General features: G+C 47.2%; 1 protein-coding gene across 1 annotated transcript in view; it reads right to left on the reverse strand.

Moving 5' to 3' along the window:
• Positions 1 to 25,296, reverse strand: part of ONECUT1 (one cut homeobox 1) — a 44,183-nt gene that overhangs the window by 7,509 nt on the left and 11,378 nt on the right. The window lies entirely within an intron of this gene.

Below are 25,296 nucleotides of genomic sequence, written 5' to 3' on the forward strand. Positions count from 1 at the left end.
TCAGCATCACAGCTGGACCAGTTAAGCTAGCCAGGTCCCCCTGGGGGGGGGGGTCTTTGTGCCTCCTCTTCTGCTGTCTTTGCAAGTTCTGCTTTTGGAATCCCTCTGTCCCCTCACCTGGTCTCCCAGAGAGAGGCCCATTTCCCAACCCTGTGTCCCAGCAGCCCTCAGGCACCCAGGTCTGGCACTCAATCAGGGTCTCTCATCCTAGATCCTGGGCTCCTCTTCCCAGCCTAAGGCAGCTCAGCAACCAAAGGGCACTGAGGGCTGCATCACTAACAGGGCCCTCCTGTTCCCTCATCTCAGCCATCCCCAAGTAACCACACAACCCAAGGAGAAAGCGCATGCTGGTTCCGCTGCCCCCCCCCCCCCCCAGGCTCTGGCCTGTGGGGGTGTTTGCTGGGCGAGGCAAGAACTTCTCCTCCTTCATGCCTTAGACCTGCGGTTGGCCACCTTGTCTGGGGCTGCCTCCCGCTTCCGCTAGTGCCTCTGTGTAGTCTGGCTCCTCAGCTCCTCCCCGGATGGGGCCCCAGCTCTGATTAGGGCTGTGCTCTCCTCTGCCTGCCTCCCAACTGCTCCAGATCCTGGTGTTCAGAGTTCCCCTAAAAACTTGGGTGTCCATTGGGACAAATAAGGTCAAAAATGGTCCAGGCAAAGAGCTCACTGGTAAAAACCTAAAGACATTTCTAATCTTTGGAGTCCAATCTCAGAGTCTCCAAATTCATTAAAACTGATTTTTCATTAGTTTTTAGCAGATTCAATGTGATTTGTAGATACAATTCTAAGAACATAACGATACTCCCTCTCCCCTTTCTTCCTCCCTCCTCCCTCCCTCCTTCCTTCTCCCCACCTTTTAGTTTCTGAGATAACAGATTTTAAATTCACATTACAGTAAAAAGGCTTAATACTTCACCGAATAAGAAATTTTACAAGTGAAAAGCAAAAGGGGCCAACCTTTTTTTGAACAATGTAATACTCAGTGAAACAATGTTTTGTGTGCAGTCCCTTATTTATGAGTGACAGGCACAGACTGCTTTATTATGCACATTATAAAGCAAGCACAAAAGATAGGAATTGTGAAAGGAGACATGGAAATTCCCTTCTACAGGTGTTTCAGCTTGCCCCAGCCCGGGTCCAACCACTAGGAAATGTAAGAGGGCAACTCAGTCCTCCAGAGAGATTTGCAGACAAGTCAAACCTTAGTTGCCTTTTGTAACTTAGGCTTAGTTCACCAGCAATGCCCCTTGCCCACCACAAGGGGCAGCATCAACATAACAGGAAGCATGTTATTAATTGTCCAGTTTCCTCTGAGCACTGAGCTAGCTATATGTCCCAGGTGATAAAGTTCTTCTCTCCCCAGGCTGACCGCCCTCACTGGGCAACTCAATGAAGTTCCTGAAAAACACTGGCCAGGCTGAAATCAACTCCACGGAGTTTGAGTAGGCCCGTGGGCAATACTGATAGATGTCACTGACTGATTCATACATTCACATTAAAAAATGAGTGTAATGTGGGCTTTGCTTCTTAAGGAAGACAGTTTGTGGACACACAAGCAAACAGCTGCAGGAGTATACAAGGAACACACAGGACACACCCTCCACTTGAGGATGTTAAGGAAGGGATCACTAGGAGCCTGAAAGGACAAGTGCAGGTTTGCTGGTGAGGGCGCTGAGCATCGCTCCCTGCCGACGGAGCAGCACTGGGGAAGGACTGATGAGTCCTGGCAGAGTGTACAGGTGGCCAAGCAAGCTGTGGGCGATGAGCTGTTACGGCAGACACATCAGATCCGAGTTATCCATAGGGAAGGAGGGGTTTCTGAGTGCTGCCCTGGTGGTGGTGGTGGGGAAGGTGGGGAGGCTGCCCACATGCAGGGGAAGGTGAGAGAGGAGGGAGGGGAGAGGATGGAGGGTCATGAGAGAGGGAATGTGTTGGTTTAAGTGCTCCCCTCCGCCCACCCCCATTGACTTGGGACAAGTCTGAAGGGCCATGGAGTTCCAGAACACCCTGTAAGACTGGATGAGGCTACTCCTGCACCAACGTGGCACTTCAGCTTAATTCCCCATCCCCCACAGGAGTTACTCGCTCTAGCAGTCTCCAATAACTTCCCTGCAGGCAAATCTCACCACATCAGGGTCTGCATCCCAGAAAACCTGACCTCAGAAGTCAGCTAGAAAACCTCTCTATTGAGGATGCAAAATTAGACCAAGGCAGCTGGGGATGGAGAAGAACTTCTCAGTAGGTAGAATCAAGAGGAATTATTGACAACTTGACGGGGAGGGTGGAGGTGGAAACAGCTCCCAGTTTTTGATTGGATGGTAGCACTAGGGCCATCAGGGGATGCAGATGGAGCAATGGGCTTGATGAAGGCTGTAATCACTTCCACATGGGACAAAATGCACTGGGAGTGCCTGCTGGACATTCTGCTAAAGATCTCCAATAGGTGATTGTCCAGAAGACAGCGGAATGTATGGAGTGTGAAGCTCAAGGGAGAGATCTGGGCTAGAAATATAGACTCGAAAGTCATTAGAGCTCTAGATGATAAATTGCACAGAACATATACCTATGGAAAAGTAAATAACTTGAATGTTGGATGAATCCTCAACTTATTTATCATTGAAAAGGCAGAGCTAAGGGAAATTACGAAGAGATATCCGTCTTCTACCTAACCAGGGTGTGTATCTAATGACTTTCAATCTGGTCCTTGGCATGGGCAGGACTGACTGGGCTGAAGCTACCCCTGAGCCAGCATTTCCCGAACGATATCAGAGGAATGACACTGTCTTAAACCGGGTTCTTCAAAAAGATGATTTGCAGGTCAACAGCATTTAGAGAAGCCTAAAATTAATAACATGTGTTAGTACGTGCAATTCTTTTTCCTGAATTTATTTAATCCCACAACACCTTTTGGTGGAGACTCTCTATTAGTGTCTCAAATAATATTGTTTAAAGGTTGCAAATGTTTTATTTTTTATTTAGAAAACTTTTATTTAATAAATATAAATTTCAAAAGTACAACTTGGGATTATAGCAGTTTTTTCCCCCATAACTCCCTCCCACCCGCTAACCATCCCATTTCCTACTCCCCTCCCATCCCATTCTTCATTAAGATTCATTTTTAGTTATCTTTATGTACAGAAGATCAACGCAGTATATACTAAGTAAAGATTTCAACAGATTGCACCCACACAGACACATGAAGTATTAAGTACTGTTTCAATACTAGTTTTACTGTTAATTCGCATAGTACAACACATTAAGGACAGAGATCCTACATGTGAAGCAAGTGCACAGTGACTCCTGTTGTTGATTTAACAATTGACACTCTTACTTATGACGTCAGTAATCACCTGAGGTTCTTGTCATGAGCTGCCAAGGCTATGGAAGCCTCTTGAGTTCACAAACTTCAACCTTATTTAGGCAAGACCATAATCAAAATGGGAGTTCTCTCCTCCCTTTAGAGAAAGGTACCTCCTTCTTTGATGGCCCCTTCTTTCCACCAGGATCTCACTCACAGAGATCTTTCATTTAGGTCATTTTTTGCCATAGTATCTTGGCTATCCATGCCTGAGAAACTCTCACTGGCTTTTTAGCCATATCTGAATGCCTTAAGGGCTGATTCTGAGGCTGTGTCTCATATAATATTAACATTTGGAGAAATGCAGATTGGAAGTTCCTGCCCCAAGCTCTCTGACATTGTACTATCTCAAGCATCACAGATAGTACAATGTCAGAAGCCTAGAACTGAGATTGCTTCAGGGCAGGGGTCCCAGCTGGCCCGTCTGTATCTGCAGGGCACTTGGTACACACCTCAGGCTGCAAGGGGAGCTTGGGATCAGGGGGTGATGTCTGTGAATACATGGATGAGGTTATATATCTGGAGAGAACTCTGGATGGACTTCTGTAGTTGGAGTTGCTGAGATATCAGTAGGAGGGAAAACAGACTACAAAGCTTATTGAGGGTTCCTGGGCAGCCAGAGGAGGCCAGGAGGGGTAATCCACAGCAGTAAGATCCTACGTCTAGAAGCTTTCACAGGGCTAGAGCTGTTAGAGTCGTTTTGAGAGTAGGAATGAGAGTAACGCTTTGGAATTTCCATATATTTACTTCAGGGTGCAGACTGCCCATCACGAAGCAGGAAGCCACCGACTGGACGTCACGAGCTTTCACACACACACGCGAGGTAGAGAGGGTCAGGGAGTGGAGTTACTGCTTAGAGAAGAGCAATGTGTGGCAGTGTAGTTTCCATTAAAGATAGCGATGATTTATCAGAGCTCAGGATTAACAGGAAAGAGACTCCTATTGTTTGTGAAAGGCAGCCCTGAAGCTGGATCCCTGAAGATCTGTCAGCAGTCACCTCCACATAGTCGGCAGGCAGATACGCGTGCAGGACCCAGTGGGGGCTGTCTCAGACAGATCGCTGACCTTGGTCTCTGTCGGTGAGAACAACGCAGGAAGCAGAAGCATGGACAGTGGGCAAAGTCAGACCAGGTGCACTTTAGGAATCAGAGACGTAAAGGAAACAACAAAACACGGGGCGTGAGGACTTGGGCAAAGGACAGAGGCTGCTATTTCAGGCAACCCGGGCCGTGCTTTGCCTACAGCTGGCAAGGCACAACCAAGAAATACGAATCTGTAGGGATACTGAAAGGCACTTTATGAGCAAGTCAGTTTGGGAAGTGATGAACTAATTAATGACTCAACAAACTTCTTCAATTCAGGAATTCTCAGAGCCTTTAATATATTCATGTGCACCAATGCTTTCTAGTTTATGGGGTCTTACAAATGTATCTGATTGAGGAATTCTTTATTCAGGAAATTTCTCTCCAGAATGGCATTACTTAGAACAGCGTTCCCTTGGACCCATGCCTGCCAGACGTGTGCTGGGCTGTGTCCAGCCCTGAAAATCTGCCATCTGAAACTTGAGTCTTAGCAGTTAGAAAGGTTTATGGTATTTTGGCACTGCTACAACATTAAAGTGTGTGATTACTTTTCTAGTAATGTATTTTTCATTGTATTATCAGAACTATTGGTCTGGGACAGATGGAAATTAGAATTAAACCATTAAAAAGCTGCTCTTTGATTACCTGAAACTTAAGAAGCTCTGCCTTGGAATGCACATGATAAAACATAGTATTATATTAAAATTCTTGGGGCTGGCGCCGAGGCTCACTAGGCTAATCCTCCGCCTGCGGCACCGGCACCCCTGGTTCTAGTCCTGGTCGGAGCGCCGGATTCTGTCCCGGTTGCTCCTCTTCCAGTCCAGCTCTCTGCTGTGGCCCGGGAAGGCAGTGGAGGATGGCCCAGGTCCTTGGGCCCTGCACCTGCATGGGAGACCAGGAGGAAGCACCTGGCTCCTAGCTTTGGATCGGCACAGCACGCTGGCCGTGGCAGCCATTTGGGGGGTGAACCAGTGGAAGGAAGACCTTTCTCTCTGTCTCTCTCTCTCACTGTCTAACTCTGCTTGTCAAAAAAAAAAATTCTTGGAACAGCTGTCAGTCAAGCTGACTTCATGACACAGAGGACTTTACACAGTAACTATTTCTGAGAATATACAGACACAGACATACTGGTCTATGAGACACTTATTAAACCAAATGGATTTATAATACAGCCTCTTAGATGGAGTTGGACTCTGAAAACCCAAACCCAAGCCCAGCTGTGTGGCTGCTGATAGATGGGCAGGTAAAATTGAGGACATCCTTGCCTTTCCTGAGCTTAGTGCCCCTAGTTGCAGAATGGAAGACAATGGCTTTCTTATCTCACTCACATCCTGTGTAATGAACATTATTAAATAAGATGTTCAAGTGATTAAACTACTGATCTTTAAGGAATATGCTAGATGTTTGCAAATTAACTTACTGATCCTTTCTTTTTCAGTCAAGACACAAGCATAGCAGCTGGCTCTGTAGTGTAACAGGTTAAGCTCCAACCTGCAGTGCTGGCATCCCATATGGCCATATGGGTCCTGGCTGCTCCACTTAGCATCCAGCTCCCTGCTAATGCACCTGGGAAATCAGTGGAAGGTGATCCAAGTGCTTGGGTCCCTGCAACCAAATGGGAGGCCCAGAAGATGATCTTGGCTCCTGGCTTCGGCTTGGCTCAGCCCTGGCTGTTGCAGCCATTAGAAGAATGAAACAGCGGATGGAAGATATTTCAAGATATTTCTCTCTCCCTCTCTCTATTTCTCCCTCTCTCCTTGTAACTCTACCTTTCAAAAAGAAAAGATGCAAGTATAAACCTTGAATTTACCAGCATAAGCACTGCATTTACATCAGGCTTATATGTTACTCCACTTATAACCTGTGGTGTGAACTTGAACACATCACTTGCTCTCTCTCTCCCTGTAGTTCTCTTTAATAGGAAGACTGTATTCTAGCATCCCTGTGGATTTGGAGGCCCTCCAAGTCAATGAATTCATAGCTGGTCTCCAAAGTCTACCATTATCTCAGTTAGAAAAATCCCAGTGTGGGATGGGCTTTTAGTCTGGTGGTTAAGATGTGTGCATCCCAACTCAGAGTGCTTGGGGTGCTTGATTCCCAGCTCTGGCTCCTGACTCCAGCTTTCCGCCAATGCAGACCCTGGGAGGCAGCAGACCTGGCTCATAGTGTTAGGTTTCTGTCACACACGTTGGAGCTCTGAATTGAGTTCCTGGCTCCCAGCTTCAGTCCCCTTGCCATTGCAACCAGTGGATGGAAACTCTCTCTGCCTCTGAAATAAAGAATTTTTAAAAAAATGTCCAAGATAACCTTTCTCTCTCCCTTGGAACACATAGCTACTAGGTTGGCTTTTCCGTGGAATCATCTCCATCCTTTACGACTTCTCAGAAGGAGCAAGCAGCGGCGCCGCAAGCCCATCAGCCAGTCCTGCTCCACACTCATCCAAACCAAAGTATTACAACACAGGGTGGGCCTGTGGTGTGGAGACAAGCTGCTGCCTGGGACATTGGTGTCCCATGTCAGAGTGCCTGGTTCAAGGCCACATCCAGCCCAGCTTCCTGTTAATGTGCAGTAGATGAGCCTAAGTGCTTGGATTCCTGTCACTCTCGTGGGAGACCTGGATGGAGTTCATGGCTCCTGGCTTTGTCCTGGCCCAGTCATGGCTACTGTGGTCCTTGGGAGAATGAGCCAGCAGATGGAAGAGATTCTCTCTCCCCCCCCCCCCCACCTCTCCTCTTCCCTCTCCTCCTCCCTTCTCTCTTTCTCTTTCTCTCCTCTCTCTCTCTCTTCCTCTGTTCTCTCTCTCTCTCTCCTCTCTCTTCTCTCCTCTCTCTGTCACTCTGCCTTTCAAACAAACAAAAATAAATCTTAAAAACATAAACATCTTCATTACGGTTGCTTTGACCTTATGAACTTAAAAGATGAAATTAATACCACCCACCACAGACTTCACAGTTGAGCTTCTGTTCTTTGGGACTGGGGCCACTAGTCAATAGATATTTTATGCATTTTACTGAACTTCTACTTGCAAGTATAGGAGCATTAAGTAGTTTAACAAGTTTCCTGACGGCCCTGGTATACCTGTCCCACTGCTGGCTGCTTCCCCCAGGGTGGAATGGTGGGTTAAAAATAGGCCCTTTATTGGCAGGAGGCAGGGCTGGCCACATTTCAGGGTGTTCTCTGCCTTTCCAGTCTATAAGGGAGGTGATATGACACAAAAGGTAGCAGAGGATTTGGGCTCAGGTTTTGGCTGTTATTAATTGAGAGAGTGGGTTAAATCCCTTCACCAAGCTGGGAAGTGGTTCCTTCATTGCAAAAAGGAGAAGCTGGGCTGAGTAACTGCCAATCCTTGGAGGCACAGCTCTGTGACTTGATGTGTATTAACAGCCCCTTCCACTTCAGCCCTGGGGGAGGCGGCAGGCACTGCAGACAGAGTCTAGGACTATTGGCTTCTCAGTAATGAATGGGCCCCTGGAGCAGAGTGAGAGTTGAACTGCTCACTCTAGAGATGGCTGGGCGGCCCCCACGGAGCACACTTGCTCTTGTGTCAGCCTGTCCGTGTACCATGCTCAATCTCACTCCTGGCACACAGATACGGTGTGGGCTGTGGAGGGGAGGCCCTGGGGGCAGAGCACCTTCTGAGGAGGTGGGAAAGGGAACGGAGTCTCTGTGCTTAGTGAACATGGCACCAGGTCTTGTAAGTCTAGGAAATCAGCTTTTAAAGACTAGGTTTCTCTTATACATAATTTGTAAAATTCCTTTTAAAGCTTCCAGTTTATCTTAGTTACACTCAGGAGAAATATGGAAAAGTGTGTGTGTGTTTGGGGGAAAGTGTGGATATGTACACAGGCACGTGACAAACTGGGGACTGTCCTACTTCTAGGGAGCCGGGGTATCTGATAGAGTAAGAAGGGGATGGGGTGAGGGAATGGTAAAGTGACTACATTTCTGTCACTTTAAAGACATTATTTAAATTTATTAAGTTATTCATTCAAAAAGCAGAGAGAGAGAACATAAAGATCCATATTGCTAACAACATTTGCAAAGAAATCCCAGTGTCTCTCACACAAAAGACTCTTCCAATTTTCAGTCTCTCCTATCCCCTTGAATTTTGTCACTCTGCTCTAACCCACTGTAGCTCGCAGCTAGCCTGGAATCTGATCCTGGCTTTCAACAGCTCTTCTTCAAAAATCTTTTTTTTTTCTTTTGGGGAGAACCTGGGACCCTCCAAATCCCAGCCTCCTATCCCTTGGGGCCATTTTAGGACCCTGAGTTTGCCTTAAACTCATCCTCTCCAGGATGTCATGGGAGTGGCAGGGACCCAACCACTTGAGCTGTCACCTGCTGTTTCCCAAGGTACGCATTTGCAGGAAGCTGGATCCCCAGCAAAGCCAGGACACCCACTCAGTGTGGGATGCAAGTGTTCCAAGTAGCATCTTTTTTTTTTTTTAAAGATGTATTTATTTACCTGAAAGGCAAAGTTAAAGCGAGAGGGAGAGACAGAGCTAGAGAGAGAGAGAGAGAGAGAGTGTCTTCCATTTGCTGGGTCACACCCCAGGTGGCTGCAATGGCTGGGGCTGGGCCAGGCCAAAGCCAAGAGTCTGTAGCTTCTGCTAAGTCTCCCACATAGATAGCAGGGAACAAACACTTGGGCCACGTTCTGCTGATTTACCAGGCCATTAGCAGGGAGCTGGACTGGAAATGGGGCCCATATGGGATGCCGGCACTGGAGGTGGCGGCTTTACCCACTATGCCACAATGCCAGTGCCTCCAAACAGCTGCCCTATCAATCACCTACCCCTGAAGACGTTACTTAATTCAGACAACAGCTCTGAGAGGTATCGCATTCAATAGGATGGAGGAAATTTTGGAACTGAACCCAAGGAGAGGACAGCTGCAGCTTCAAAGTCTTCATAGAGAACCTGGAAGGTAGGGCAACAGCAACGAGGGGGTGGCATTGTGGCACAGGGGGTGCAGCTGCAGCTTGCAATGCTGGCATCACAAACGGGCACCAGTTCCTGTCCTGGCTGCTTCACTTGCAATCTGGCTCCCTGCCACTAATGCGCCTGGGCAAGCAGCAGAAGATGGCCCAAGTGTTTGGGCCCCTGTACCCACGTGAGAGATCTGGAGAGAGTGCTGGGCTCTTGGCTTCAGCCTGGCTTAACCCTGGTTGTTGTGACCAATGGGAGAGTGACTCAGTGGATTCTCTCTCTCTCTATCTCTTTCTCTGACTTTTAAATAAAAAATAAGTAAATAAATAAATCTTTTAAAAAAGCATCCGCTGGGCTTGCACACGGGCCTGGGCAGGGAAGTGGGGATAGGGCTTAGCTCTCACCACCGACTGCTACCAAGACAGAACCACTTCTGGGATGCACCAAGGAGACGAGGAGGCCTCAGCTCTTCCTGCCCCTGAGCGCTCCAGACTCTCGCGGCAGCTGAAGCTGCTTTTCAGCATTAACTCCGTGAGACAAGGCATGTGGACAAGAGCGGAACAGAGTTCAGTAAAACGAGACAGAGTAGGAAGAGACACTTGAAGCAGGAACTGTGGAGGCAAGCAGGGGGGGGTCTGTCCCTGAGCCCAGTTTCTGGGCCAGTCCCTGCCCACACTGTGGAGCCTCAAACGCCAGTGGACAGGGCATTGCGGCTCCAAGACTGCAGCTCAGACTCCAGGAGTCATGGGACAGAGCCTTATTTGCCTTGCCTTGGGTTATTTTGCTGTGCTGTGCTTATTTTTGTAAGCTGGGCCTCCCATTGTTTTTGCAATGAGGTAAATTCAGAGGGCGCAGCACAACAGGCAGTTTGAAAAGCAACACCAGTGAACTCTAACTGACAAGACCAAGGGCAGACTCTACAGGCAGCGAATCCTTGCGCAGGTGGTCTGGAAACTGTGACGGCCAGCTGGGGGAGGTGGAGGCTGGACTCCAGCTCTCTCTGCTGTGTGTCTGTGAACGTGGGGGTGCTGGAAACCCTCCTGGGTGTGCACACGAAAAGCCTAATGAAAGATCCAAAGAGCCGACATTCCTGCAGAGGAGCTGTGACTGCTCACGGCTTACTCCCACTTCACAGCACTGAAGACACCCAAAGGTCTTCCCGTGTGACCCCTGCTGAACTCAGATGAGATGGAAGAGGAAGATTCTTCCGTTTTCGCACAAGAAGTGCTGGCAGAGAGGTTGGGGAACTCGCCTACGGGCACACAGCTGGTGGGGAGGCCTCCAACTCTGTGCCCTGAATGCACATCATGAAAACTGCCCAGGAAGGGGAAGCAGCGGCAGGAGCTGCAGCAGAGCGTGGATGGAGCCCTGGAAGCCTGCAGCCAAGGTGAGCGGAGCAGCAGCGGCAGCTGAGAAGTGGGAGGAACCAGCTAATCCAGTGGAAAGAAAGGATGAGGAGCAGAGGGCTTGGGTTAAAGCCAGGACAGGGCGACTCCATCACACGCAGGTGGGAAAAGTCACCCAGACCTCTCCTGCCCTGCCCCTGTTGGCTTCCATAACAAAACTGTCTGGGACAGACACCTGCCCGCCCACGCATTGTTACCTGGGACCCTTCCAGAATGAGTGTGTGGAACACCTCCATCAGCCTCTCCTCTCTAGGTAAAGCTCCAAGGCTGTAGTGCAGGAAGGTGGGGCCTCTGCACTTTGTGGTGAAAGGAGGCCAGGCTGCTTGGTCCTGTGGCAGCTCCACATCCTCACAGCTACCCCAGGGAGGCACTATTGTTATCTGTTATTGTCTCTAGTTGAAAAATGAGAGGCCATGGCTGGCGCCGCGGCTCACTTGGCTAATCCTCTGCCTGCAGCGCCAGCACCCCGGGTTCTAGTGCTGGTCGGGGCGCCGGATTCTGTCACGGCTGCTCCTCTTCCAGTCCAGCTCTCTGCTGTGGCCTGGGAAGGCAGTGGAGGATGGCCCAAGTGCTTGGTCCCTGCACCCACATGGGAGACCAGGAGGAAGCACCTGGCTCCTGGCTTCAGATCAGCACAGCGTGCCGGCTGTAGCAGCCATTTGGGGGGTGAACCACTGTCTCTCACTGTCTAACTCTGCCTGTCAAAAAAAAAAAAAGAAAGAAAAAAGAAAAATGAGAGTTCTTAGGCTCTGCGAGGCTAAGGGACCAGCCCAAGGTCACCCTGACTATAAATGGAGAAGCTTGGATTTGAGCCAGTGGTAGGCACAGGGATAGTATTGTGAGGACCAGAGGTGTGGTCCCAGAGAACCACAACACATAACTCTGATGCGCGCACGCGCACACACACACACACATACACACTTTGTCTTCCCTCATTTGTTTGGTGTTCCAGTAGGCACAGGCTGAACCGGAGCCAGAAAGCTGAACTGGGCATTCCCACTGAATGAATGCATTTCTTACTCCATGTTATGCTGTTGCTGGCCATGCTCACTCAGTCAGGCACACACACCTGGGGCACAGCCATGAGCTTTTCTACACCTGCAGGAAGAGATACCCACCAACCTGAGCCTTTCCTCCAGGAAGTGCTCCCCTGTGATGCAGACTCTGACAAGGAGAGAACCAGCTGCTTTGCACCTGCTTGTTTGATTGGTTGCAAAGGATAACGTGGCTTGTTTTTCAAAGGAAGCTACAAGAATTCTGATTGCTAAATTCTTAAACTTGTGTTAATGCCTGGTCTCCTGGAATTTTATTGCATCATTATCTTTCATGTTAAAAAGGCCCTCATAAGTTTGAACTCCAGTAATTGTAAATACATGATATGGATGCCCCATTGCCAATGTTTATCCTACAAAACAGTCAAAGCAGATGGCATACTGATGAATTACATGCTTGCTATGCATTTTTAGCTCATATAGGCCCACAGTGAATTGTAAAGTTTATTGATCACATTTCTGTAATTAATAGCTATGAATATTACTTTATAATATTCACAGCAATTGAAAATTACAAAATAGAATTCCTTTAAAAATAATCTACAATTTTGACTTTTCACTGAGTCATCAGACATTTTCTATAATTAATCTCAAGTTGGTGAAGTTTTCCTTGCTTGCATTTCTGGAAAGCGATCTGTAGGATCAAACTGTAAATGGCGTTCCTCTGATAATATGTGTTCTCCAATTAGCTTCACAGGAGCGAAGCACAGGAAGAAGTCTTCGAGCGGCTGCCCTACACAACATTCAAGGACCTTGACACTCCGACTTCAGCCACTTCTCCCACCACAGCCACACTGTGCAGAACTCCTCAAGACACCATGAACTTTCCCATCGCTATCCTTTGTTCCTCCACTCAGAATGTCCTTCCTGTCTTTTTTCTATGCAAAAAAGTTCCCCATGTGAGCAAGTCCAAGTATCTCATTTTTCTGCTAAGCCTTCTCCATTCTGTTTCCCATTCTGGGAGAATATAATTACTTATTTACCTACTCACTGCTCTTACACAGTCGGTAAGTCCTGACCATGGATTACTTCTTGGCATATCTAACTTCACAGTTGGAGAAATAAGTTGGCTCTGGCTCCATAGAAAACTGAGACAACCAGAGCGAGCATTTGGTCTGGTAGTTAAGATGATCAGAGGCTCTGAGTGCCAGTCCTGGCTCTGCTCCAATTTCTGGCTTCTAGATAATGTGTATCCTGGGAGGCAGCAGATGGTAGCTCAAGTCGTTGGGTCCCTGCCACCCATGTGAGAGACCTGGATTGGATTCCCAGCTCATGGCTTCAGCCAGGCCCAGCTCTGGCTATTGTGGGCATTTGAGGGGAATAATCAGTTTTCTCTCTCAAATAAATTAAATAGAAAATATTTTTTTTAAAAAAGAAGAAAAATACAGACATCTGAGATGAAACTCTTTAACTTCTGAAGTGTGTATACGGAATGAAGTTCCATGACACATCCTTAATCCCTTAATGGATGGTTGATGCTGAAGCAGCTTAATGGTGCTGTGGGGATACTTATATCACTGGAGGCCGAGGAAGGATGGCTGAGCCCTTGGTGAGGGACGCTCTACTGCTGCCAGTCCTGTGACTGAGCCAGAGTGTAGTTCAGGCCCAGGGAGGGAGCAGGCTGGAGGAAGTACTGGAGGAGCAGAAGGAAATTAACTTAGGGTGGGACATTACAAAGAGTGAGTAGGGTAAATAGCCCCTTCTCTAGGGGGTGTCCAGTCACTGTCTGTGTGCTAAGCCCATATAGGGCTTAGTTAAATATAGAGGAGATAAGGATCAGACTTATGGATAAAGTCAGCAAATATCCAGAGTTTGTCTGGTGGAGACCATAACAAGAGAAGGCTCCTTAGGAGTAGTCTTGGAGAAATTCAAATTCAAGAGATAAAGGACCCCCACGAAGGCGAAATAAAACACCATTGTGTTTCTTTTGCTCTGGCAACTGCCAAGTCGTGTACTTCTTGTGTAGGGCCTCTTGCCTGGTGCCCTGGGTCCATGGTCAAGGTGTAATTACTGGGGCCTGCGCCGTGGCATAGTGGGTAAAGTTGCCGCCTGCAGTGCCAGCATCCCATATGGGTGCCAGCTTGAGTCCCAGCTGCTCCACTTCCAATCCAGCTCTCTGATATGGCCTGAGAAAACAGTAGAAGATGGCCCAAATCCTTGACCTGGGAGACCTGGAAGAAGCTCCTGGCTCTGGATTAGCGCAGCTCCGGCCATTGCGGCCAATTGGGGAGTGAACCAGCAGATGGAAAACCTTTCTCCCTCTCTCTCTCTGCCTCTCCTCTCTCTGTGTAACTCTGACTTTCAAAGAAATAAATCTTAAAAAAAAAAAAAAAAAAAGGTGTCATTACTTTCTCCCAGGCTTCCAGATCGGCTTGGATTTACAGAGGGCCTAAGCCTGAGGCCTAAGCCTGGGATGTGTGAAAGCTCCCAGGTGACTTTGACCCATGGCCATGCCTGGGAACCACTACACTAAATCAGTGCTTCTCAATCCCGAATTGCTCGGACACCTTGTTAAGGTGAATATGCTGATGTGTCAGGCGAGGGTGGGGCCTGAGAGCCTGAACATCTAACAAGTTCCCAGGTGATGCCTGTCCAGGACCAAACTCAGTAATGAGGGCCCTGACACTGGAGCATGAGCTCTAATTAAGGTGTGGGCCAAATGCATCGACGCCAGCCGGGCGCATCAAAGGGCAGCTTGTTCAGAAGGCACTTTTGGAACCCCATCCTATACCTACTCCGAGAGCAGGTCCTCAGACAGACATGTCAAGGATGCTTCCTGGGTGATTTAGATGCTCAATAAAGTCGGAGAGCCACTTGCTCCTCGTCAGTGTGTTAAAAGTTTCCAAGATTAGCCGGCGCCGCGGCTCACTAGGCTAATCCTCCGCCTTGCGGTGCCGTCACACTGGGTTCTAGTCCTGGTCGGGGCACCGATCCTGTCCCAGTTGCCCCTCTTCCAGGCCAGCTCTCTGCTGAGGCCAGAGAGTGCAGTGGAGGATGGCCCAAGTCCTTGGGCCCTGCACCCCATGGGAGACCAGGAGAAGCACCTGGCTCCTGCCATCGGATCAGCGCGGTGCGCCGGCCGCAGCGCGCCTACCGCGGCGGCCATTGGAGGGTGAACCAACGGCAAAAGGAAGACCTTTCTCTCTGTCTCTCTCTCTCACTGTCCACTCTGCCTGTAAAAAATTAAAAAAAAAAAAAAGTTTCCAAGATCAAAAGAATCAGCCTGTCAAAAACACAGTGACCACACCAGAATTTTAGGGTAGGGACCTGGGAATCTGTTCTTTACAAAGGACACAGGGGGCTGACATTGTGACACAGTGGGTTAAGCCACCTCTTGCATCACCAGCATCTTGCTTGAGTCCTGGCTGCTCTGCTTCTGATCCAGCTCCCTGTTAATGTGCCTGGGAAGGCAGGAGAAGATGGCCGAAGTGCATGGGCCCCTGCCATCTACATGGGAGACACGGATGGAGTGCTGGACTCCTGGCATGGGCCTGGACCAGCCCATGCTATTGAGGCCATTTGGGGCATGAACCAGTGTATGGAAGGTATTGCCCCCCGCCATCTCTGCTTTTCAAATAAACACAGCTTAGAAAAGGAACACAGGTGATTCCTATTATTACAGGTCTAGGAAAGCCTGCTTTGAGGCCTATGTGGGGGCTGGCTTAGGGAAGGTCCAGGTAACCCTCCTCCCTCTCCCCAGATGAAATTGGTCCTCTAAAATCCAGTGACATGGGCTGTCAGAGTCTGGCAGAAGACAAGCAGCCGATGTGTGGGGTTGGGCGAGTGCAGAGGCAGATGTGCCCATGGTGTCCCCGGCTGCAGGTGGAGGCGTTTGCTCTGTGACCCCAGTGCAGAGGGAGCTGCATGGGAACAGGGCAAGGATTTGATTCATTACCAGCTGTGAGCCTTTAAGCACTAGATGGCAGGACTGTCTCCATCTTCACATCTGGGTTTGGTGCCAAGGCCTGAGGTGGGGGGCAGGCAGCTGTGGGGCTGGGAGACTCTTCTGGGGGGGGGGGGTCAGGGGGCTGGAAGGTCTATTTCACAGCCAGAGAGAGGAAAAGCAGGGGTACTGTGCCCACCCCTAACTACCCACCTTGCTGAACCAAGAAACTGCAGGTTGATGTTCTTTTATATCTACACCTCCATACCCATGCTGGTACAGAGGACCGTAACCTGCACTGGGCCGGGCTAATGGCTATTACATATGGAGTGTGTTTAAAGTGTTCCTGTAGATGATGTCTCCTACATACACATGTAATGACCCATACTGCATAGTCTGGGCTGTGCTGCCCACATATTAGCATGAGCTAGAATTACTCTGAGGGGCTGGTGCTATGGCGCAGTGGGTTAAAGCCCTGGCCTGAGGCACCGGCATTCCACATGGGCGCCGGTTCTAGTCCTGGCTGCTCCTCTTCCGATCCAGCTCTCTGCTATGGCCTGGGAAAGCAGTAGAAGATGGCCCAAGTCCTTGGGCCCCTGCACCCACGTGGGAGACCTGGAAGAGGCTCCTGGCTCCTGGTTTCAGATCAATGCAGCTCCAGCTGTTGTGGCCAATTGGGGAGTGAACCAGCAGATAGAAGACCTCGCTCTCTGTCTCTACCTCTCTGTAACTCTGTCTTTCAAATAAATAAAATAAAACTGTCTTTCAAAAAAAAAAAAATCACTTGAAGGTTTGTTAACAAACAGACTACTCAGCTCTACCCCGGAGTTTGTTTCTGTAGGGTTTCAAACAAGGTCCCCAGCGATGCTGGAGTGTATGGAATTGAGTATGAAGGGGTTTGAAAATGAACCCTACCTAAATTTTGTTTTGAGCAGGCTTATTTTATACATATAGGCAAAGCAATTTTGGAACTATTTTAGATTCATTATGTATTAAGGATTGAGCAAATGAATAAATGTGTGTTTGTCTGAAAGAGAGCGAGCAAGAAGCAGGTTTTGGGTGCCAGGGTTCTCACTGTGGATGAAAGGAAGGGAATAAGAGAAAGCAAGAAAAACTCTTGGGGCTGACAGTGTGGTGCAGCAGGTTAAGCAGTGGTTTGCCACACTGGCACACTGTATCAGAGTGCCAGTTGGAGTTATGGCCGCTCTGCTTCCAATCCAGCTCCCTGCTAATGTGCCTGGGAAAACAGTGCAAGATGGCCCAAGTACTTGGTTCCCCACCACCCACATGGAAGGCTTGGATGGAGTTCCTGGCTCCCGGCTTCAACCTGGCCGAGTCTCGGCTGTTGTAGCCATTTGGGGAGTGAACCAGAAGATGCAAGATCTTCTCTCTCTCCCTCTCTCTTTGCCACTCTGCTTTCCAAATAAATAAATAAATCTTAAAAAAAAAAAAAGAAAAAAGAAAGAGAGAGAAAAGGAGCCATAGCTGTGGCATAGCGGGTAAAGCTGCTGCCTATAGTGCCAGCATCCCAGCTGGGTGACAGTTCCAGATCTGGCTGCTCCACTTCCAATCCGGCTCTCTGCTATGGCCTAGGAAAGCAGTAGAAGATGGCCCAAGTCCTTGGGCCCCTGCACCCATGTGTGAGACCCAGAAGAAGCTCCTGGCCCCGGCTTCAGATAGGCCCAGCTCTGGCCATTGCGGCTACTTGGGGAGTGAACCGGCAGATGGAAGACCTCTCTCTCTGTCTTTCCCTCTCTCTGTCTGTAACAGACATTCATTAAATAAATGAATCTTTAAAATAGTGAATGCATGTTTAAGTGCTAAGATTTAAGATATATCAACTTATTTTTAAATAAGGGACCCAAAGACTTGGGCCATCTTTTGCTTTCCCAGGGGTATTAGCAGGGAACTGGATTGGAAGCAGAGTGCCTGGGACTCCAGAGTGTCCTCTGATATGGGATGTCATCCTTGCAAATGGCAGCTTGGTCTCTATTTGTATACGTGTGTACACAAAAAGTGCATATATTTCCTGGTTTTGTCTGAAACAATAACAAAGTCATCCTAAAAGCCATGGGCACTACAAGTGTCAAAGTCATCTTAGTCTTCATCACCATGTCCTACCAAAATAACCCTGGGCTCATTAAAGAAGGGACCCAAGGAAGGAAAAGGGCATATGTCACAAGGACACAGGAACCAGACTGAAGGGCATTCCATCAGTCAGAACTAGGACAACGTGGGCACCAGAATAGTTAAGCATAATAAGTGAATTATAAGCCACTGGGAAAGGAGTGCAGAAGTCCATGCCAGTAATAAATGGGAGAGAAGGGAGGGCTCTTGCACACTTCAGAGAGCTCAAAGCAGAATGTTAAACATGGCAGGCATGCCGGAGATGGAAATCATTTTAAATCTATTGTGATAAAGATTAGATCAGGCAAGGATCAATGGATGTTACATCTATGGGGAATTTTGATGAGGAGTAGGATATTTGCACGGTCTTAAACTGTCTCCCCTCTGATTGCTTATTATTTGTGTGGGAGAAAAAATCCAGTGATTATACAGTGGAGAAGCCAAATAGTATCTTGGTTGAGTGATCAAAATGAAAACTCACAATTAAGTGAGAGACAGACAGACATTGTGGGCATCCACATGTGATCCCCAAGGAAGATCCCCAAGGATACCCTCTCCTCTTGCATCTTTCTTGGGAAGAAATCATAAAATTAAACCTAATCACAAGGGAAACACCAAATAAACACAAAGGAAGGATGCTCTAGTTCAAAAAGAGGGAACACTTTAAACATTTCAAAGTGGCAAAAGACAAAGAAACATTGTGGAAATGTTTCATAAGAAAGGTATGCTAGAGGAGAAGGCTGCCAGAAAGAACATCACTGGATCAAGAATTTAGGAGTAAGGGGCCATGATGTAGGTAACTTACAGGCAAACAGTTCAGGAAAAAATTCCAATGCATGAAAAATTCCAATGCATGAAAAAAATTCCAATGCAGTGAAACAAATGGGGTAAAATGTCAACAACTGGGCAACTGGCCAACGGAAAGGATATTTTTTGCACTATCTGATTTTTTGCAACATTTAATAAATTTTTTGCACTATCTGATTTTTGCACTATCTGATTTTTGCAACATTTAATAAATTTGAAATAATTGTAGAATAAAAAATTTTAAATCATGCTTTAAATCATGTTTAATGATATTAAGATATGTTCAATCATAAATCCTCCATGAACTAAAGTCATGAAAAATAAAGATTTAAAATGAATTTTATATAAGTAATTTCAGAGATAATTATGAAGAACCATCAGATAAACACAAAAGAGAAGCTCTTTTGCGAGGGAACTGGGGGTTGGTGTCATGCTGCAGAGAGCTAAGCTGCCACCTGAATGCTGACATCCCATATTAGAGCCCTGGTTTGAGTTCCAGCAGTTCTGCTTCCAATGTAGCTCCCTGCTGATGCACCTGGGAAAGCAGTGGAAGATGTGCTTGAATCCCTGCCACCCATCTGGGAGACCTGGCTGGAGCTCTGGGCTCCTGGCTTCAGCCTGGACCATACCAGCCATTGTAGCCACTTGGGGAGTGAATCAGTGGATGGAAGATCTCTCTCTCTGTCTCTTTGTCTCTCCTTCTTTGTCACTCTGCCTTATAAATAAATAAATAAATCTTAAAAAAGAGAGGGAATTGCATTCTTCAAACATGTCAGTAGATAAGTCAGTATTATCTCTAGATATGGTATTAATGGCGATTTTACTCTTCGATTGTTTATAACGTTCCATGGTTTCTGAAGTTTCTACATTTTATATGTATTGCCTTAATTCTTAGAGAAAAATTATTTGTGGAGGAAGAAAACAAATATTCAGTAAACCTTCAGGTATAGTGTTCTTGATTGCTGTGTCATTCATTAATAATAGCATAAATAGAACAGAGTTTGAAATGTTCAATGAATGGATATGAGTGTTCCAACTGAAATGTTCAATGATAGGAGAGCTTGTTTGGAAATATTATATAAATTATACTTCTAAAATATTAGAAAATCATAAAAATTTGTCCTATCCCACCAATTTGTGACAAGTCTAAGTGTCTAAGACAGGTGAACTGGCTAAATTATAGCATAAAACAGAATTCTGTAAAACAGGAGAGCTGTAGAATGTTTTCTGAGGGGCTGGCACTGTGGTGTAGTGGATAAAGCCACTGCCCACAGTACTGGCATCCCATATGGGCGCTGGTTCAAGTCCGGGCTGCTCCACTTCCTATCCAGCTCTCTGCTATGGCCTGCGAAAGCAGTAGAAGATGGCCTGAGTCCTTGGGCCCCTGTACCTATGTGGGAGACTCGGAAGAAGCTCTGGGATCCTGGCTTCGGATTGGCTGTTGTGGCCATCTGGGGAGTGAACTGGCGGATGGAAGACCTCTCTCTCTCTCTCTCTGCCTCTCCTCTCTCTGTATAACTCTGATTTTCAAGTAAAATAAATAAATCTTTTTTTTTTTTAAAAAAAGAATGTTTTCTGAAAGATAGTACTCCTGGAGCAGAGGAAAAGCGTTAGCGCAGAAGATGTGATTATCAGGAATTCTTTTAAATTTTTCAAATACTCCAGCATAAATTTAATTGTTATTATTTGAGAAACAAAGAGAGAAAGAGAAACCAGGAGGAAGGGAGGCAGAGCAAGAGCAACTGAGAAAGAGAGAAAGAGTGAGCACACTCCTACCCAGCTGGTTCATTCCTCAAATGCCTGGGCTGGTCAGGCTGAAGCCTGAGCCAGGAATTCAAACCAGGTCTCCCATGTGGGAGGCAGGGACACAATCACTTGTGCCATCAGGGTATGCCTTAGCGGGAAGCTGGAGGTAGAAATTGAGTACAGGTACTGAGACAGAGAACACAGGCATTTCAACCAGTATCTTACCTTGCCAGGCCAAATGCCTTCCCCTAATATGGAATTTTTAAATAAAAAAATGACAAGGGGCCAGCACTGTGGTGCAGTAGGTTAATCCTCTGCCTGCGGCGCCGGCATCCCATATGGGCACTGGTTCTAGTCCTGGCTGCTCCTCTTCCAGTCCAGTTCTCTGCTGTGGCCTGGGAAAGCAGCAGAAGATGGCCCAGGACCTTGGGGCCCTGCACCCACATGGGAGACTAGGAAGAAGTGCCTGGCTCCTGGCTTTGGATCGGCGTAGCTCCATCTGTAGCAGCCATTTGGGGAGTGAACCAATGGAAGGAAGACCTTTCTCTCTGCCTCTCCTTCTCACTGTCTGTAACTCTAATTCTCAAATAAAATGAATAAAATATTTAAAAAAATTAAAAATGACAAGACAACACATACATATCATCCCATTGAAAAAAGATTAGAAAGATGCTTATACATAAATGATGTGGGCATGTTTTGGGTAATTCTAGTACTTCATTAATATATAGTATTGGGACTGGTGCTGCAGTGTACTGGGTAAAGCTGTCGTCTGCAGTGCCAGCATCCCATATGGGTGCCGGTTTGAGTCCTGGCTGCTCCACTTCTGATCCAGTTCTCTGCTATGGCCAGGGAAAGCTGAAGATGGCCCAAGTCCTTGGACTCCTGCACCCCCATGGGAGACCAAGAAGAAGTTCCTGGCTTTGGATCAGCTCAGCTTCAGCCGTTGCGGCCATCTGGGGAGTGAACCAGTGGATGGAAGACCGTTCTCTCTCTCTCTCTCCCTCTGCTTCTCTGTAACTCTGCCTTTCAAATAAATCTTTTAAAAATATACATTTAGTACTTATATAATAAGAAGCTAGTACTTATATATAAGTACTATACATATAAGCTAGCACTTATATATAAGAAGCTATTTTTAAAAGGGCACTGTAATTTTAAAACTTATAAGATACAAGGTGCTTGAATATAGTAATTATGCAACAAATAGTAAAAAATATTATAAGTCATGTCATGACAAAAGAAGGATGGAGGGACCCGTGTATGGCATAATGGGTTGGGGCACCAACTGAAACTCTGGCATCTCATATGGGCACTGGTTTGTGAGTTGGCTATTCTACCTCCTAGCCAGCTCCCTGCTAATGCTCCTGGGAAGCAGCAGGAGATGGCCCAAGTCTTTGGGTCCCTGTACCGCATGGGAGAGCCGAAGTTAGTTCCTGGCTTCTGGCTTCAGCCTGGCCCAGCTCTGGCTGTTGTGGGCATTTGGGGAGTGAATCAGCAGAAGGAAGATTGATTTCTCTCTTTCTCTCTCTAACTCTGCCTTTCAAATAAATCTTTTGTTTTTTTAAAAAGAATAATTGAAAATTAAACATATATAGTAGAACAGTTGTTGGGGAAAAACCTCTACCCTTGTGTTAAAAGCAGTGTTGTAAAATGATATTGTGATTATGTCTTTGTGAGAAATAAAGGAATAAACAGACACATAGACAGAGATCTTCATCTGGGGTTCAGTTCCCAGATACCTGCAACAGCTGGGGCTGGGCCAGGTCGAAGCCAGGAGCAGGGATCCAGCCAGGAACTTTTGGGAATAATTTGGGTCTCCCACATGGGTGGCAGGGACTCAGCCACTTGAGCCAGCACCTGCTGCCTCCCAGGGTGTACACGAGTAGGAAGCTGGAGTTGATTGTGAGACCATGACTCAGAACCCAGGTACTCTGACATGGGATGTGGGAGTCCCAGGAGGCATCTTGACTGCTACGCCAAACCACTGCCCCGAACAAGTTCTATACATTGGGTTGTCTTTTATGAAAGAGATGGAATAAGGGGACCACAGTTGGAGCACCTGGGGTTATTCTTTCAATCTACCAAGAAGGGTGTTCACTTGTGCTATTTCTCTTTCATTTCATTTCTCAAATCACTGCACGGGGCAGCCCTGGCTGAGCATGTAAATGTATTTCTAGGGAGGCAACTGTCAACCAAAACAATTAAAGGAAGTAAGAGTCATTTGCTATTTTCCCTTGAAAGTGATTCTTTGTAAGATGGAAGAAGCCCTTAGTTATTTTAAAGACACACACACACACACACTTGCCCTCACACCCCTGAAAAGCCGTGGACTATCTCTGAAGAGTACAGGGGAAACTGGTACAGGGGTTTCCTCTAAGGGGGAGGGACCAGGTAATGTGGAAATGTGTTGGAAGGAAAACTTGGTGTTCCTTGGGTCCCTGCTAAGGTCAACTTTAAAAAAAATGATATGTCAGTAATATATATTCAAAATAAACATCAGTGGAAAACAGTTATTTTTAAAAACTCAGTGCTCAGGGGCCGGCACAATGGTGTAGCAGGTAAAGCTGCCACCTGCAGGGCTGGCATCCCATATGGGCACCAGTTCGAGTACCGGCTGCTCCACTTATGATTCCCACTCCATGCTGTGGCCTGGGAAAGTAGTACAAGATGGTCCAGGTCCTTGGGCCCCTGCACCTGCATGGGAGACCCAGAGGAAGCTCCTGGCTCCTGGCTTCAGATAAGCACAGCTCTGGCTGTTGCAGCCAACTGGGGAGTGAACCAGTGGATGGGAGACCTCTCTCTCTCTCTCTCTGCCTCTCCTTCTCTCTCTGTGTAACTCTGACTTTCAAGTAAATAAATGTCTTTAAAAAAATAACTTGGAGCTCATGGCAAAAACAACTAGATGAGAGAAATGCAAATTTTGCTTTCTTATAAAAATGCACCTGCCTTTACAATGCTTAGTTCCCATCACAGACTAATCTGTGACTCAAACCAAGACTAGTCAACCCTGGTCCTGCCAACAGGGCTGTTTCTGTCTCCTTTCCACTGCCTTCACTCATAGACAAAAGCTTCTGACCTGCCATCGCTGAGGGTTGCTTCTGTTCTCCAACAGGCGGGATGAACTTGGGTTAACCTTTTACCTGGTTCTTCAAGGGTGCCTGCTCACTAGCAACAGGTTGGCTGGCTGCAGCGTGACCACCACTGCCGGGAAATGACAACTGAGCCACAGAGACAACCTCACCAGCATCACGCCCACAGCACTCCTTGCCCAGGAAGTAGCATTTTGGGATGAGTTTGAGAGAATCTTCTTCATTTGATACCTCAAAGCTGTGCAGAGGCCCAGGAGCTCAGGCCTGCTAGGAAAGGGTTTTGAGAGGGTGGGCTAGTCTGAAACTTTTCATGTGTCTATGTACCTCCACATGGCCACTCTGGTTGAAGGTGTACATATACATGTGTCTCTACACAGCCAGCTCCCCAGCCAGAGCCACAGGGTCAGGTCCTGGATCATCTCCATTTCCTACCATGTCTGCTCCGTTTTATTTTATAAACAGCTCTTGGATTTTGCCCATTTCCTCCACCCTTGCTGACAATGATATTTGGTTAGACCCTTATAATCCATCATTACCCCAACACACACACACACACACACCTCAGCTACCAGCTAGTCCTCTGCTAGTCTCCCATCCCCTCCCACCCTAGCATGCTTCCAAACACAAATCTGAGCCTTCTGGCCCACAGCAGGTCGCACCTCCCTCTAGTTCCTGCTGTTGTGGGCCCAGAGGCCTTGGCAGGCACAGACACACAAGGTCCTTTGTCATCTCTCTGCCATCTCTTCCTGGTTTCCTGTCTTACTCTCACAGAACTGTATTCCCACCAGGATCACAGCACTTGTCCAAGACTTCGTGCTCCTGGGGGCTCTGCCAGGATGCCACTCATCATCACTTTGCTTTCTTTCCTGCCCTGGCACTCAGCCCCGGTCTGGCACACAGGATGCACTGCACCCATGTCCAGTGACTGAAGGAATGGGAGTTTTGCATGATATAATGGGGCCCCCAGCGGTGTTTCTCAGACTTTAATGTACATAGGACTTTCCTGGGGTCTTGTTAGAAAGCAGATTCAGATTCCTTAAGTCTGGGCTGGAACCTGAAGGTCTGCAGTTCTTACAAGTTCCCAGGTGAGGCTGATGTTGCTAGTCAAGAGCTGCACTTTGAGTGGTAAGGACCTACACAACACTCGTGACTTCTAGATGCAGAAGTATGTGGAGTCAGTTATTCCTACAGGGATTCTGAATTTTTGAGTGATCTTTAGATTTCAAAAAGATCAAAAGAAGTAAAAGATATGATGCAAATACACACACACACATACACATACTCACAACAGTAAGTGATGGAGCTATAGGTTATTCCAGCAATAATTGTAAAACAAGTAAACAAGAGGATTAAAAATAAAGTCATTTATTCTTAAATTCTCAATAGCAATATTCTAGTTGTCAACCTGGATTTATATTAGAATCACCTGGGAAGCTTTTCCCAAATAACATGTTCTCCTCTCTCTTCTTTCCCGCCAATATGGTTTGCTCTGCAAGAGGAATATGAAATCCTCTGTCCACCACCCCTCACCACTGAAAACCACCACTTGTTGGGGAAGAACAGGCTTCCAGTTTCATTGTAAAGCAGATCCAAGAAATCTGCAAAGGGATGTTAACTGTTGCACCCTCTGCCTGGAAACCTCTTCTTCCAGTTCCAACCCTAGTCCTCCTCCTCCTCCTGACCTTCACAATTATCCCTTCATCCTACTCCAAGCTTCACTTTCCCAGAACACACACACACACACATGCACATGCATACACACCCCATCTCAAAACTCATGTGAACAACTCTATGGCGGCTCTCTACCTCACTAGCCTG

This window comes from Lepus europaeus, chromosome 11, assembly GCF_033115175.1.
Source record: "Lepus europaeus isolate LE1 chromosome 11, mLepTim1.pri, whole genome shotgun sequence".
Taxonomy (NCBI): Eukaryota; Metazoa; Chordata; class Mammalia; order Lagomorpha; family Leporidae; genus Lepus; species Lepus europaeus.